The 17,566-nt window shown below is 34.8% G+C and overlaps 1 protein-coding gene across 1 annotated transcript in view; it reads left to right on the top strand.

Annotated features, from left to right (window-relative positions):
• LOC140742551 (uncharacterized) overlaps nt 1-17,566 on the top strand; it is a 153,664-nt gene that overhangs the window by 38,213 nt on the left and 97,885 nt on the right. The window lies entirely within an intron of this gene.

Here is a 17,566-nt window from a genome sequence, read left to right as displayed (position 1 = left end):
TTAGAGCCCCATGTCATAGTGCTCAGGGTTTTTTTTTTTTAATAACATAAGAGTAGCAGACGAGCATGCAGTCCACCTGATGGTAAGTGGCTACTGCCGCCCATGGACATCTGTAATCAACCCCAGATAGGATTAGATATTCCTACCTGAGGTCGGCCACAGATGCGCCGCTACCCCTGAGGACTAAGCTGGAACGCCTCGGAAAAGTCTGTCTCCCTTACCACACCCTTCAAACCGGAACACAGCAGCACTTAACACTGCTGTTATTAGGTAGAAATAGGTGTGAAGTGTCAGGGTATATCTCAGGAGGATATTCATCTATCTAAACTAAAATGAATCACAAATTCAATAACAATCGTATGTGATATTAGAATATAGTGTGCAAGGGAGTTAATATTAAATTTCGCTCATAATGTACGACGTACCCTTTAATATCATGCTCTCGTATAACCTCTCGTGTGTGTAATGACGTGGAACAACCCTGCTCCACTGAACTTATGTAGTCGTGAACAATTTACAGAATACGACCTTAATATTTACGTTGCTATACGGAAAGTCACAAAAACAGTGTATTGTAAATTGTGTCAGAAATCCCCAGCTTCACAAACTTGTAAACATCATGTCAACAACAAACAACATCACATCTTTATCATGTTACAATATTTAAAATATATATCTTCATATTTTTCCTGTTAAAATTATTAATGCACTGCTTACATATATCTTAGGTTTTAAGCCATATAAGCGTATGTTAGGGGACAAAAAGTTAATAACTTATCTTTACGTCAAAAATGTTTCATTGTTTTCTTACAAATTAATTAACCTATTCTGTTCCATTGAGCGATTATTCTTAGACAAATTTGGAAACGAATGACGTAATAAACCAAAAAAACACGTTATTTTATATGATTCGAAGCCTCCGAAATCTCCGATGTATATTTTTATATAAATCGAATTCAATTTTTTTTCATCCCAGAAGAACTAATTATGGAAAATAATATTAGAGAAATAGAGGGCGGATAGAGCCCTGTGAAAACCGGACCGATAGCGGAGGCTTAGGAAGAGGTTTCTATTTTAACCCTTTGTACGTAACCCTAAAAAAACTTAAGTCTCTATCTACTATACAATTAAAACATGGTTAGCAATGTAAAAATAAGTTTATCGAGCGAGATTGCGAACGTAAACAAAAATCGCAGCCCGATATCCGGCCAATATTTGCGTAGCCTGTGTTTGTGCGGTTTGTTTTTGCTCTACTTATTCCCGGGAACGCTTGCCGAACAGTATTCGCGGTGACACCCCTGTGTGTAAACATGCAAATTTGCTTCAATTCTGCATTCTATACATACTATCCTATGTCTAAATGTGTTCCTCTGTGAGAGAGAGAATGTGTGAGACCTCTTTAAGAGTGTGTGTGTGAGACCTCTTCAACAGCGGTGAAAGCGCTACCGTATTTTGATTCACAAGGTTTCATAAGGCAGTTTTACATCACCGTCGTGAACCTATTATAGTCCCACTACTAGGCACGGATCTCATTTAAGGTTGAGAGAGCTCGAGACTATAGTCCACCGCGCTGGCTGCGTAAGAATTGGTAGACTTCACATGTTTTTTAGTTTATTTTTAGAAACTCCCAAGTATGTAGGTTACCTCATGATGACGTGACTTTTCCCGTTAGAGCAACTCATAATTAATTTCTAATAACTATTTATTTAAAAAAAAATATCCTGCGATTCGAACCTTGCTCCCACTGATTTAGAGGCCGAGTTCTAATAACTAGACTTTCAATACTATTATTTTAAGTATTAACAATGAAATATCTTGAGGACTATAATTCTTGGCTTTTAAAATATAGGTAACTTATAAATTATAATTTAAGATGCTCTTTAAATAAGAATAAATATAACAAAGCCTTCTGGAGATTTGAAGGTGGTAGAACCCTTTGAATCGATTCCGGCGGCACCACCGCCGTGTTAGGTTAGGTTAGGTTAGTTAGTTATGTAACAGCAGTGTTAGGCGCTGCTGCGTTCCGGTTTGAAGGGTGTGTAAGGGAGATAGACTTTTCCGAGGCGTTCCAGCTTAGTCCTCAGGGGTAGCGGCGCATATGTGGCCGACCTCAGGTAGGAATATCTAATCCTATCTGTGTTGATTACAGATGTCCATGGGCGGCAGTAGCCACTTACCATCAGGTGGGCATGCTCGTCTGCTACTCCTATATTATAAAAAAAAGATGTTTTATAAAAACACAGCTGAAACGTCCGCAAAGCCAGATTGTAAACGGAAATCGAATCGCAAGAAAACATAAATAAAACTACCATCCATGCAAATATCTCGTCAATATTTACATGGCTTTTATTTACGTTGCTTATTCCTACGTGCAGCTCGGCTGCTACGCGGTAACGACTGACAACATGTTGATTTCTAGATATCTACAGTATAAGTATATCTAGGAGATATTCGTGATGTTATACTTATTTTTTTCTATAATTAAAGACACACGAATGCTATGTTACAATCTATACATAATGTTAAGTAACATTGTTCCATTTATTGTTAAAATAAAAAATATTATTTACTCACATAATCGGGCGAGAAAAATAGATTAAGTATATCATTAGTATGAATAAAATTAAAATAATAACGTAATCCTCTCCGTGCTGAAATGTCCCTAAAATATTTGAAATAACATTTTTTTAATTATGTAAATTACGCAGTATTAGCTATTTATTCGTAAATTTTCTCTATAAATGTTTTCATTTGTCAAGAATTCAAAAAAGGAACTTACTAATAAGCCGTTTGTGGCTTAATTCAATTACAAGGCGGCGAAGTATCTTTACTAAGTAACTATGAATAATAGTAAATACATTTTTTATTACAATGTTATAGAATAATCACTTTATCTCTTTACTTATAAATGCTGAGTGGTGCTCAAACCATTTAAGTAAGAATATGTTATATCGAAGTGAGCATTACTTCTCACTTCATGCGACGAAATATACGTATAAACATGCAAATATGTTTTCACCGCATCCTACCGTTGATTATATGAAAATCAAGGATGTCTCTACGTTGAGATACAGACGCTATAAATTAAAATGGATGAAAGGCTGACTACCTTTAAATGGATAAAAACTAATACGTCAAATTACTTTTATTTATATTTAAATAGGATGTGTATAAAATCTATATATACATGACAAGAAATATAGTCATTTAGAAAACAGTTGGTATTATTTTATAATATATTATATAAAGTATTTGCAACACAATATTATTGCAGAAATGGCATACACTATAAAACTACATTTGAAAGCAAACAATTGAAATATCTATTCGACATATTTATATATTTACTCTATTTTCCAGCTAACATTCTTAGCATCGTAAACGTAAAAATATTTTGTCACTTTTATTTTAACCGTCTTTAAGAAATCAAGTTCTACTATAAATAGTACTAGTGTTGGCCGCGGCTTCGCCCGCTTTTTAAAGAAATAATATGACATACATAAAACATAAAATTTGTACCTTCATTGGAAGGACAGTGTGGCACCACTGTCTGTCTGTCGAAAATTGGTCTTACCAACTCCCAAACCTTCTTGGGCTCTTGGACAACTACTTACGAATTAAAAATTTATAAAAAAAAACCTTTTCCCACGGACTAAATTGTGAATCTAAACCATTCTCAAGTTCCCTTGAATACACACAACAAATTTCATCAAAATCAGTCCATTCGTTTAGGAGGAGTTCAGTGACATACACACGCACATAAGAAATATATATATAAAGATTTACTTATTTGTCCCATACTTACTAAAACCTTATTATATCAATACTCCACTATTACGACATCAAAAGTACAAAATAATCCCCGTTATTTATAAACAGGTTGTACATTTGTTACACATCTGTATGTAACAAGTGTAACACCAGTAACATTCAGGGTAAAGCCACGCCAGTGTGTGTTCATGCTAATTTGCTTTAGTTCCGCAGATTATGCTGTTTGTACCCTACTTTGTAAAACAGGATTACATTTAAAACAGACAGATTCCAAATGCTTAACGTCCTGTAGCATTTGAGCTTTGGACGATATCAGTGTCAATCTGATTTCATCGTCATTTCTGTCTTACTGCTTGGCATGAGTTTCCTCTCAAAGTGGCAGGCGGGCATAGACCTCTCCCAGCTAAGGGAGATTGGATAAGAGGGGAGTTGGATTTAATTATAATAACTGTGTATAAATAATTACGACAATTCTACAATTCATAATTAAGGCACTTAGATCTAAACATCAAAAGCTAAACACAGGCATATTTAATTTGAATACTTACGTTATTTTAAATACATTAGCACATTAACACAATCTTTGAAAAACCTTAATCTAATTTATGAATGATTTTTCAATTTCGACTATAATGAATACCTTGCTTAGAAATATGATAACACATGACACTTTCCTTCTTTAAATCTTTCTCACTACAAATCTTTTTGAAACTTCAATTACTTAAATAATTAATAAAAAATAATTATAAGGGCCTTTTTACTGTCACGCAGATGAACGCACACGTGTCCTATCTGCACGCGTGAATTAACTCGCTGCGTATCTTCGTGTCACGCATGACAGTAATAGCACCTATGAAACAAGTTTTTTTTAAATATAGGAGTTGCAGACGAGCATACAGTCTACCTGATGGTAAGTGGCTACTGCCGCCCATGGACATCTGTAATCAACCCCAGATAGGATTAGATATTCCCACCTGAGGTCGGCCACAGATGCGCCGTTACTCCTGAGGACTAAGCTGGAACGCCTCGGAAAAGTATGTCTCCCTTATCACACTCTTCAAACCAGAACATAGCAGCGCTTGACACTGTTGTCATTAGGTAGAAATAGGTGTGCCGGTGGTGCCGCCGGAGTCGAACCACAAAAGGTTCCACAAGTGTATGAAAGTTGTCCGCATACGTACCAATTAAGCGTAACTGATGGCGAATACAAACGAGCTTAAGAAACTAACCACACTATAAACAAATTTTCGTATGTATCATCCCTAAATAACCGAGGTAATGACAAAAGTAAGCATGTTATATCTCAAAAATCTTTGGTATATTTATTCCTTTGCGCGAGTAATTTCCAGCAATTTTCCTCAAATGTCCCAAAAAGGTACTTAGTGGGAAACGTAACTGTTTCTGTTTGACCATCGATCTTACAAAGAGGAGTTTAATCGCTAAGCAACATGGCGGCCCGCCTACGTCTCCACCCATCCAACAAGATTAAACGCTCGAAAAATATTTCTCTTTAATCCCCGGTAAGGTATCTGTTGAACCACAAACGTACAACGACAGGCGAGTAAACGATGAAATTAAAAATAAATTACGCATTAAAATCATAGATTAGTAAAGATTACTCACTCCTAACTTGAAAATGTGCCCAGTTTTGAGAATTGAACTACTATTTTACTTGCGTAAAAAAGTTTTGCCACATCTCCGTGCTAAAATATCCCTAAAATATTTGAAATAATTATTTATTTATTATATAAATTTATGTAAACTACGCAGTATTAGTTATTTATTCGTAAATTTTCTCTAAAAATGTTTTTATTTGTCAAGAATTCAAAAAAAGAACTTACCAATATAATAAGCCATTTGTGGCTTCATTCAATTTCAAGGCGGCGAAGTATCTTTACTAATCTATGATTAAAATGATAAAAGTAAAATAGGGCAAAAGTTTTATGAGCCAGGCTTGAAAAAGATAGTAAGTCTAATAATGACGTTTAAGTCCTACAACAACCCATCTGTGGCAGACTTCAGATAGAACTCTAATTCAGTCTGAAGTTTACAAATGTCCATATGTGAACTACATTTTCGTTTAAAATATAATGAAATTGATATAACAAAACAAATTTAACAATTTTTATCACGGAATTTGAAAACTTACTAAAGCTGAAATGTCGTTTCATGTTACCACACTAGTTATGAGCCACCATTGTTTGCAACCGAGTAAGTGTAAAATAAGTGTAAAGTAAGTGTAACTAAGTGTAAAATAAGTTTACTTATCTCGTTTACGTTTGAAATTATTTTTAAATTTAGTTATCGCACTGTGTTCGCGGACATACAAGTCATTAATGGAAAACTTCCCAACATAAAATGATGTCACTTCGAAGCGGCTGTCAAATTCATCTTTAACTGATGTTTACGGCTGAAACGAAATTGCTTTTATTTTCTTTGATTTTGGTTTGGGAGAATAATAATGTATAACTAAGAAATTTCGTAAAAACGCAGTGTTGATTTACTTGTGAGATGCGTCAATATTATTAAAGGTAGAACCCTTCGTGGGTCGACTCTACCGTATTGCACACCAGACGGTGTGGCGAGCGTCAAGCTCACCTGGGTGGAGCCCGACGGGGCACTGCGCTAAGAGGACTCCGGTTGCGTTCCGTTGGAGATCCCGGAGTCCTCTACGCAGCGCCGAGGACGGCCACCGAGTTTTAGTGCGGTAAGAGTCCCACATAACCCTGTGTCGCTCCCACGGCACCGGGTACATTTTGAAAGGTCCCCCCTCGTTAACAAAAAAAAAACAAAAAAGGGTCTACTCTAGAGGCACCACGGTCACATCTTTTCCTACCTTATAGCAACGCTGTTAAATGCAGTTTTCTAGTTTAAAGAGTGTGGTTTAAAAGTATCACTTCTCAGAGGCGTTATAACTTAGTCATAAGGGTAGCGGCGCACCTGTGGCCCTCCTCAAGTAGAAATTTAATGCTATCTGGAGTTGATTACAGATGTCCATGGGCGGCAGTAGCCACTTACCTTCAAGTGAACTGTAAGGTCGTCTGGTACTCTTATATTAGAATTATAGAACACAGTAACGCTTAACACTCCTGTAATTAGGTAGAAATAGATGTGCCGGTGGTGTTGCCGGAGTCGAACCACAAAGGATCCACACTTAAAGTACTTATTTAATGTAAACTAGTGCTTGACAATCGATATTATGATGTATCGAGATTCGAATTCGTCGGTATTAAAAAAATAAGTACAGTCGTCAGTTGAAAATAAAGCTACATCCAGGTACAGTCACGTACCACGGTCGTTAGTCATATTGTTGAAAGCGTTAGTCGATTGTAAATTACTTTCCATTTCCTTTGTTGTTCGTATTGTCTCTTATATACCGGTTTTGATATCCTATTCATTGACTTTGGATGAAGATTATTTATTAGGTTGTTGAGCAGCGGTGCATATGCATTTATTGCAGTGATATAAATTAATATGTATGTACCAATGTTAATAAAATTAAAGTCCACCCAATTGTCAATAATGTACATAGTTTTACATACATACTTCGTCAATAATATTAGCAAAAGTATGAGCATCACTAAAGTTTCATCTGAATCGGATGAATGTAACGCTTACGGAACATACATATTTCATGCACAAATAGATAGATTATGGTGATTGACATGGTAACTTTTTAGTCATGAAATAAAAAAAAACTCATTCGCGCTTGGAAAGTTACGTGATTTCAAATTACCCATAATAATGTGTGGATGCACGCTGACTTACATATCGCTGCTTTACAAGAATATTGGCACAACTCAATACAGGTAATTTTTCAGGGGAGCCACTTTAAAATAAAACAATGTTTTTGTTTCGAGATCTTTTTTATAAATGAAGTTAGAATAAGGGAAAATACAGGTATGAGTAGCTATAAGCATATGTAATCACAATATAGTTAGACCTTAAAATATGAAATAATTTGGATGAAATTGTACCTTTAACAGAAAAATGGTTTTTGAGTTGTGTCAATATTCTTGCACAGCAGCGAATTATGAGGTCCTAACCTCAGCATTGGTCACAGTGACTGCGTATTACAAAAGTTGTGGGTTGACGACGACTGGTTACAGATGTTCACGAGCGGGAGTGTCTATGTGGTCAGGTAGACCTCTTCCTCGTTTTCTACTTCAATCATAAAAATATCTTGATTCCGTGAACTATCAAGGCTATAATAATAAAAATAACCGCCAAAATGAAGCGAAAAAATTTTTTCGATCGTAAAGCACTCTCTGATGCTTCGCATCATGAGTCGTGCAAAAACTCAAGTCAACATGAAGTCTACGAAGGAAAACTTATTACCAAGGCGGTTAAGACTTAACTCTTCTAATGCTGAGAGAAAACCCGAACTTCATAGCGCATACCATAGATTAGTAAAGATTACTCACTCCTAACAAGAAAATGTACCCAGTTTTGAGAATTGAAATAGTTGCGTAAAAAAGTTTTGCCACGTCTCCGTGCTAAAATATCCCTAAAATATTTGAAATAATTATTTATTTATTACGTAAATTACGCAGTATTAGTTATTTATTCGTAAATTTTCTCTAAAAATGTTTTTATTTGTCAAGAATTCAAAGGAACTTACTAAAATAAGCCATTTGTGGCTTCATTCAATTTCAAGGCGGCGAAGTATCTTTACTAATCTATGGCGCATACACCCAAACTTTGTAGTACAGTTATTGTATATTTATTCTGTCCACTGCGGCCACGAAGCAAACACCGTACTCAATAAATTGCGCCCGGTACCGGATATTTGCTAGTGGTTTCGGGTTGAATACATCGTATTGACTGGTTACATGCGAACAATAGTGTGTGCAGGTGCCTAAATATCAACAGCCCGGGGCATTCGTAATAATACGAGTACTATAGTGTATTAAGTACGGTGGGGTATTGGACAGGTTGCATGGGTACAGAGGGGAGAGCTTAATACCAGCGACGGATTTAAACTACGGGGAAATGAAAATTGTTTTCGAAATATTTTACATTTCTATGAACTACTTTTTGTTTGTAGGAATTATTTGAATGTAATGTTTTATTGCATTGTACAATATTGTAAAAGAATTGGATGAAGTTATCTACTCCGATTCTCGAGTAAACCTGCATTTTTGGAATTTACCAGCGTATTAAAAAATAATATTCATTTGCGTTGTTGGAGAAGGAAAAGGTCATATGGTAAAGTGACTTTACATAAAACTTCTGAGAGGTATATTATGAAGGCAAAGTAGTAGTAGCGAAAATAGAAGAAAATAATTAATTTCTATATGCACATAATTTCAAAAATGCCCGGAGATCCCCGAGATTCTAATCCAAAAGAAGAACACTAAAATACTCTCATTGTTTACATTGAAAAGGAATAAAAGTATTTCTTTACCGAAAATTAAGCCAACTTCCGTTCATTTCGGTGTTTTAAAATTTCTGTGGTTTGAGTACTCCCCAAGGTGGTTTCGGGTTGAGTACATATTGCTATTAACCGTTAGTTGGTCGTGAACAATGGTGTTTCTATGATGGCTATCGACCCTTACAGAGACATCCGTAATCACAAGATTGCACGTGATTCAGTGTACTATAGTCTGATTCATAATTAGGTGTCCAAAATGTAAACAAAGAAATGTCACTGTCAAAATTAACAAGAAACCAAAACTTTAAAAAACTCAACAAAAAACGAAAACTTAAACAACTATACACTATTTAATAAATGCGCTATGAAAACGAGAAAACATTTGAGTTCGATCACAGTCACAAAAATGAAAAACATCAGCTACAAATCTTAAAAATGACGGCGCAAGAAATATTTTGGATTCCGATTGTGTTACCATTATTACCTTTTACTTTTTTACCATAAACCTTGTTTTTTATTATTATTACTGTATGGAACGAAATGGAGACAATATAAATATTATAAAATGTGAATTAGCCTTAATTTATTTAGATTATTATTTTATTATTATTGTATTAATTTAATATCGTCAAAAATAAGAAACTACCATTTGAAACATATTTTCTTGATATGTCAACACCTTTGTTTACATTTTGGACACCTAATTATGAATCAGACTATAAATGTATATGTTCATCTCAGGTAGCTTCTTTATTGTGACGACACGACACGACACGGCATCGACGACTACAGAACGATGCCGACAGATATCTTTATATCTTGATCGACGCCGATATAATATAATACTATTGCGGATTTTACTAAATTAGTACACTTATTTCTTAAGTGAAGCCAATAAAATTCTTATAATTTATTCTTAGGGAGTAAAGTAAGTATATGTGTGTATTCAACACATGTATAGAAATATCAATATGCCGTTGTCTACAAACCGTCAAACGCCAAGCGGACACGGCATAATATTTAAGTGTAAAAATACCTAAGACATTTTTTGCCTCATGGGTTTTGATATCGTCCGATAGAGATCCGATATTTTGCGATAGTGGAACTATTACAAAACAAAATATAATGGTTAGTACAAAATGATACAACAGGACTAGCAAATTTGATTGTATTTTTTTTGTATCTGTTGGTTTTAAATCACTCATTATTTAATCAAACACCCCCTAAAATATAACTTAAAGTAATTAATTTTTTTCTTTCTATTGCGACGTATATTCACGTCTTTTACAATAAATGCACGGTAACGTACAAATAATGATAGTAATGGAATTGCCAAAAGCCATTCGGCTTGCACACAGAGCTATTGACCGATTGGTCACACACAACTATATTATATCGCCCGGGGACACCCGCAATCACCGGAGTAGCCAAAGGGTTGTGTTGCACTTTGATCATTGGATGGACGTTCAAAGGACTGTTTTTAATTAATATAACACATCAATGATATTAATAAACGGTTGATTTGATTCGGTTTTAATTAATGCGGCGAAATATCAACGTGAATAATAAATTGGTGATTTGATTTTTACTGGCAAAATATTTTTGTTCTTGTGTGAAATGTGTGTGAAACATTTACGTATGGAAAATTTATTATCTAAAGAATAAATCTACTACATATTTATCATATAATATAAAATACTAATGAAGTTAGGAACCGCTTCAGGTGCGCTTTTCAAGTTATACCTTTCGTCCTGCCTTTTCTGTGTGTCAATAAACAAATGCGTATTTAAATTTTATCTTTTACAGTACTTTGCCTAAACAGTTATAATGTCATAGATTTTTTACAACATTAAAATAACAAACGAACATGCAATGTACCTTATAATAAGTGGTCATTGTCGTCCATGGACATGAAACAGTAGTAAAACTTTCCTAATAGTATTCGTATTGTCATGGTAAACTAGTCTCTTAACTTAATTTTATCGACCCTCAGAATTGTAGCTTCTCATTAGGTTGTAGATTATGTTTATACTAATAAGTTAAATTTTGATACTACTCATACGATAATACATAAGCATATCCCAAAAAGCAAGAATGAAAATAAATATACACACAGACAGCCGTCCGAGTCAATACCGGGACCGGACTGAAAATCAGTGTCGTGAACCTATGTTTTCGCCACTTACGCTGAGTTCCGGTAATCTTTTGGCGAGCTTAGAGCTTATCCGTAAAATAGTAGGTATATTTATAAGTCGATATTTTTTTTGTGTTTTTTTTTTATAATTGATTATGTATTTTGTTATAATGATTGCTGTAGTCCTTGTTTTCGTAAATAAACTTTATTATAATTATTAAACAATCCATAATTCAAATCTTTTTTCAAAATCAAAATTCAAAGCCGATCACAGACACGTTATCACTTTTGAGGACTGAAAGGATAGTTTAGTTGAAACTGTTTCAGATTCCTTTAAATTTTATCTAAGTGCATATTATTTTAACTTTATTAATCCGTCTTTATTTATGTAGAAACTTGTAACGTTCATAAAGCATTAACTTGAATAAGCTAATTAATAAGTTGTAAGTCAGAATTACAATTATTTCACAATTGGGCATAGTTATGCAAAATTGATCCAACCCACAAAAACCTTATTTTAGTTAAGTACTATCACAAACAGCATCTCCACATCAACTTTCGTATATGCAAAAAATATTCAAGCTGCATGGTACATTTTTTCTTTTGAAATATACAGATATCAGTGATATCATCCATAAATTAAGCAATTTAACTTTTACTAAAAGACCTATTTTCTCAAAAGCTACTTTTTGTGGTTGGATCTATGTTGCATAACTACGTCCAATTATAGAAGTCAGTTAAAATAAAAAGTATTCGTATAAGTTCTTCCAACTGAGAGTATGGAAAATATGGAAACGTTACAAATCCGCGAGCGCACTCTTTGTTTGAATTCTAACATGTTTGCAGTTGCAAAGGGAAAATGAATTAATGCGAGCATCGTGATATTATTTACAACAGAACTTTCCTTTGACATCTCAATGCGCTGTAACTTTTAATTTAGTAATTTAAGCTATTTAGACATAAGTACTTTATATTATGAGTAAATGTTAAGCTGAAGCGTGATTACAAAGATTACAAAACTCATATAATGGTTTTGGAGAAAATTAATAGATTGTTGTTAAAGGGAAGGAAAATTAACAGTAACGTTTGGTAGTACTTACTTACTACTTACTCCGGTGGCTCGTCGACCCGAAGTGAGTCTTGGCCTCCGACACGAGTAATCGCCATTTCTCCCGATCCTGTGCAATTTCTTGCCAGTTATCTTGTCCTAGCTCCCTGAGGTTCCTGACTGCTTCGTCTTTCCGGCGGTATTTAGGCCGTCCGACTGGTATTCGCCCGTCAGGGACACCCACGTAAGGTCTGTTTTCTGTTACGAAACTGATACGAGGAATAAAACGATCCGATCCCAACGTTTAGAAGTACAAAAGTTAATTACAAATAAAGAAATGCAAATAGTAGTAATAAAAGTGAACGTAAAGTACCTTACTAATGTACTTATTAGTAAGTTGAAAGTAAGTAGTTAGTTTCTAGGAAAACGAATATTTGATGCGACTTACTATTTCAGGGAACCCAAAAAAGTATCTACTAAAAGTAAACGAGTCTAACTTCAGGTCGTTCACAAATGTACGTGAGGACTAAATTAGAACGACTCGTGTATGTATTGCTAAATTATTCGCTTCTGGCCGCTACTTTATATCAGAAATAAAGCATTGAGTTGTACTGACACAGTTCAAACATCTTTATTTATTTATTTATTTATTTACTCTTTATTGACCATGTTAAAAACAGTGTGGTGCAAAAGGCGGACTTAATGCTAAATAGCATTTTCTCCCAGTCAACCTTTGGGAATGCAGAAAAATTGAAGGTGGTACAATTCTACTAAAAATAATAATAATAATAATAATAAATAGGAAATAAAATAAAATGAAAAAGGGAGAAAGAAGAACATGAAAAAAAAAGAATGTGAGAAAGAAAGAGAAAAAAAAAGAAATAAGATGTAAATACATTTTAAAATAAATTACTACGTGAAAATGAAGAAAAATTTATCTTTAGTTTAGTTACAAAATTAGTAACAACTAAAAATCAGCTGAACTGCATCCTAGTTTGCTATTAGTATTGTGTGAAGATATACGTATTTTAGTGACCCAAAATTCACTTTCAAAGGTCCGATTGAAGAAAATAATAATATTTGTAGATGATATGAGTTGTGAAATGGGCCTTAGTAATCCTTATTTCGCGATTCGGGTCACCCGACCCCCGATCTTGATAACAAAACAATAAAAGGTCGTTAAACTTTATCGCAACGAAATTGTTCCAACAAGTACTCTATTATTTAATTTTCAATAATTCTCCAGATAATTGTGTTTCTTTAAAATTATATTTATTCCCATACGTTTTTGCTACAGACAATTTTGATTACGATTACAGATTGTTGTATATTTTACTGTTCACTTATATATATACTGTTCACTTATATCACTAATATGACATAATAATAATATGACATACATAAAACGGAAAATTTGTACCTGCATTGGAATGGCAGTGGTACCATCTGTCGAAAATTGGTCTTACCAACTCCCAAACCCTCGTGGGCTCTTGGACAACAACTTTGCTAAAGATCATCACTTGATCAAATGCATAGTTTCCGATTCTATAACTACTTACGAATTAAAAATTAATTAAACAACCTTTTCCCTGGGACTAAATTGTTAATCTAAACCATTCTCAAGTCCCCTTGAACACACACAACAAATTTCATCAAAATCAGTCCAGTCGTTTAGGAGGAGTTCAGTGACATACACACGCACATAAGAAATATATATATAAAGATTGTGTAAAGTAAGAAACCACCGAGACCTTTATGAATTTTCAACAATGGCTCAATCTCAAAGGTTATTAACAAAATTATGCTAAAATGTCATTCTGCCAGTCCAAGAGCCCTCTTTCTGAATAATCCTCTGATTGTAACAAAAGTGAAACCATTTAATTTGTAGCACGAGACTTGTGCACGAAATATTATTCACTTCGAAAGCTACAATAGCTCTTATACTCATTTAGCAATTTTTATTTCTATATTCTGTAGTCGTAGTTGAACATTTATATGTGCGATTTTATTAAATATTAGACTAAAGTAATACAGCAGTACATCTGATGGATTCAGTAGTAGCATGCAGTGTATCTGTTTGAACTTTTTGTTTTATTTTATTTTATATAACGTAACATTTTATTCGTTAGTAACATAGATAAGTAAAGATTAATCACTCCTAACAAGAAAATGTAACCAGTTTTGACAGCTGAAATTGTCACTGTCATCTATATTCGTGTTTGAAAAATATTAAAAAAAAAATAGTTTTTAGATCATTTACGAATGAAACGATATTTCTCCGCGCTTTTTCTTCGATTTCGTATTTTTGCACCACTTAACTGCGTATGTCGGCATTGTTCTGCGTAAATTACACCATGACAGCCATTAAATGGCTGACAGAATTGTCAGTCGTTTAAGCCATTTAATGGCTTCCTTCAATTACAAGGCGGTGAGATATCTATACTTATCTATGGTTAGTAACATAAACTTGGGCCGTTCACATATCTTGGTGGACCAATAATCGACGGGGAAGAAAGGTCCTTTAGCGGCGTCCATGTTTAGGCAGGACATTACCTATTTTATAAAAAATGTTAATTAACTTCAAAATAAATTAAAGCACTTACCTGCTCTGCGTATCTTGAAAACAGTCAATAGCACTACTACTGCTAGCATTTCCTTATGCTATAAGCGTGGCATTGCAACCCCAACAACCTACCTACAGAACACTAAAGAGAAACGTAGAATTTCAGAACTAAAATACCATAAATGTTAATAGACAGGGCGCTCGACAGCGTTCAAAATAAGATCGTGTTGCGAATTCGAGGGACGAAGTAATACACCGATTTGGTTGGCATTCGTGGAGCGTGAATTTCGTACTAATTTGGATACCAGGTACAACGTTTTACAAAGACATCCTATCTACACGTTTCTATTTATAGCTTGAAGTGTTTCATACATTGTTACAATTGGAAAATCGCTGCCAATTGTTCAGAAAGGGTGGAGGGAAGCAGATCGCAATATAGCTACATATTAATTGTAAATGGCGAATTGGTAGAGTTCACACGATTTTGAGAGCTTTATGATGTTAGAAATAATCTCGCTTATTAATAGGTGTATTTTCTGAGTAAATAAAATCTTGGGAATAAGTTGTTTTTTGACAAGATTATTCGAAATTTAAGTAAGCCAACTTTTGTTCTATGTTGTAATAATGCTAAAGCTGCAAGTTACTGGTTTAATGGGCTTAAAGAAGTCCTATGTCCAGTGCTTGAAACACATCTGTACCCTTACCAGGAGTTTTTACGTCTCGACAAATATGACTGTTTTGGTATTTGTTTACGTATTTGCCCATACAAATTTCAATAAGCGTCCCTAGTGGATTGTGTCAGAACTAGGAAATACTATGGCCCATACGTAAACAAATACCAAAACAGTCATATTTGTCGAAACGCAAACACTTCTGGTAAGGGTACTGTGGCCAATTTTAAGTAAAACCTTGGCTAAATAAGTTTTACTTCAACTCATTAACTCAGGAAAAGAAATCACGCGAAAACTGTCATACATCATTCCACATACGCTTCCTACCCACAAAGACCGGTTCCCAAAACCAAGCCACACACATGTACATATAGCCTGTTGCCAAGCCAAGTTGATTGTGGATCTGAACCCCTTCGTTCTGCGGCCTAATCAACCATGAATCAATGTTTTGTCAGCCACGGCGAGTGAATGAGACGGGTTTGATATGCTGAGTCAATCTATTGTATTCATATTGATTTTATGCACGGTATGTTTGTATTATTAAGTCTGATTCGATTCATCTACGTAAATGTTTTTGGCTCGTTGTTAAGAGTTGGTTGGTTGTTATGTGATAAGAAAGACGAGGATTAAGCTGGATGCTGGAAGCTCCAGCTTAATGTTTGATTACAGATGACCATGGGCGGCAGTAGCCACTCACCGGCAGGACTGCATGCTCGTCTGCTACCTCAATATTATAAAAAAAGCGTTCAATGTTAGTTTTAAACATTCCACGTGAGAAAGAAATGACAACTTTAGTAGCAGAAATGTACCTTGAGTTTTGAAAGAAGACAGAACAAAACATATAGGTTTATTCACTTATTAAAACCTGTTTCTGCCTTATGCAGTGTTAAGGAAGGTGGTAGAACCCTTTGTGGTTCGACTCCGGCGGCACCACCGCCACACCTAATAACAGCAGTGTTAGGCGCTGCTGTGTTCCGGTTTGAAGGGTGTGGTAAGGGAGACAGACGTTTCCAAGGCGTTCCAGCTTAGTCCTCAGGGGTAGCGGCGCATCTGTGGCCGACCTCAGGTAGGAATATCTAATCCTATCTGGGGTTGATTGCAAATGTCCATGGGCGGCAGTAGCCACTTACCATCAGGTGGACTGCATGCAGACGAGCATGCAGTCTACTCTTATATTATAAAAAAGCACTGATATGTTCTGGCTTGAAAGGCGTGGTAAGGGAGACATTCGAGGCGTCCCAACTTAGTCCTCACGGGCAGAGTCTGTGGCCTACTTTTGGCAAGACGCTGATCTTATCTGGGGCTTACGAAGTCCATTGGAGCCACAAACCATAATATAGACTTGAACTACTTCTGTATTACAAACAAAAATGAAAATACGATACTTTTATTTCAATTGAAACTTGTTTTTTGTTTTAAGCTTTTATCGATAAGCGCTTTATTTGACCAGTGGAGCTTTTAATAAATACATATTTCCCCGAAAACTCTATCTATGTTGAGAGCGTACACAATATTTTGTTTGCCTCCATTTTGTTTGCGTTTATTCCGAATATTTTAATATTTGCGAGCATGTTGTGTAACTTTCACAGCGCTTTATTACATTAAAATAAGTAATAAAATGTACTCCATACTTCAGTTTTAATATGACTGAAGCTTAAAGGATGTAAGTATTAAAAATATTTGAGTTGTTGTGCAAACTGTTCTGACTGAATATCGTTGGTAGTGTTTAAAAATAAATACGGCTTTGAAGGGTATGGTAAGGCATATGAGGCATGGCAATCTTAATCTATAGGGGTAATAACGCATCGACTTTAAGTATGATTTGGATTTTACTTGGATTTCATGTATTTGTGCTGTATATAGATTTGGTCACTTATTCGATTAATTACACATAATAATTAGTCACATATAATATCGTAAGGAAACATAATGTACAAACATACATAATTAAGATCAATCAGAACATAATCCAAGATTTACGAACCGAGAATTTGACCATTATTCT

Source organism: Epargyreus clarus, unplaced genomic scaffold (assembly GCF_041222505.1).
Source record: "Epargyreus clarus isolate Ecla_fem2 unplaced genomic scaffold, WU_Ecla_fem_2.2 ptg000006l, whole genome shotgun sequence".
Lineage (NCBI taxonomy): Eukaryota > Metazoa > Arthropoda > Insecta > Lepidoptera > Hesperiidae > Epargyreus > Epargyreus clarus.
Note: the sequence above shows the minus strand (reverse complement) of the source record. Positions and strands in the feature narration are given on the sequence as shown.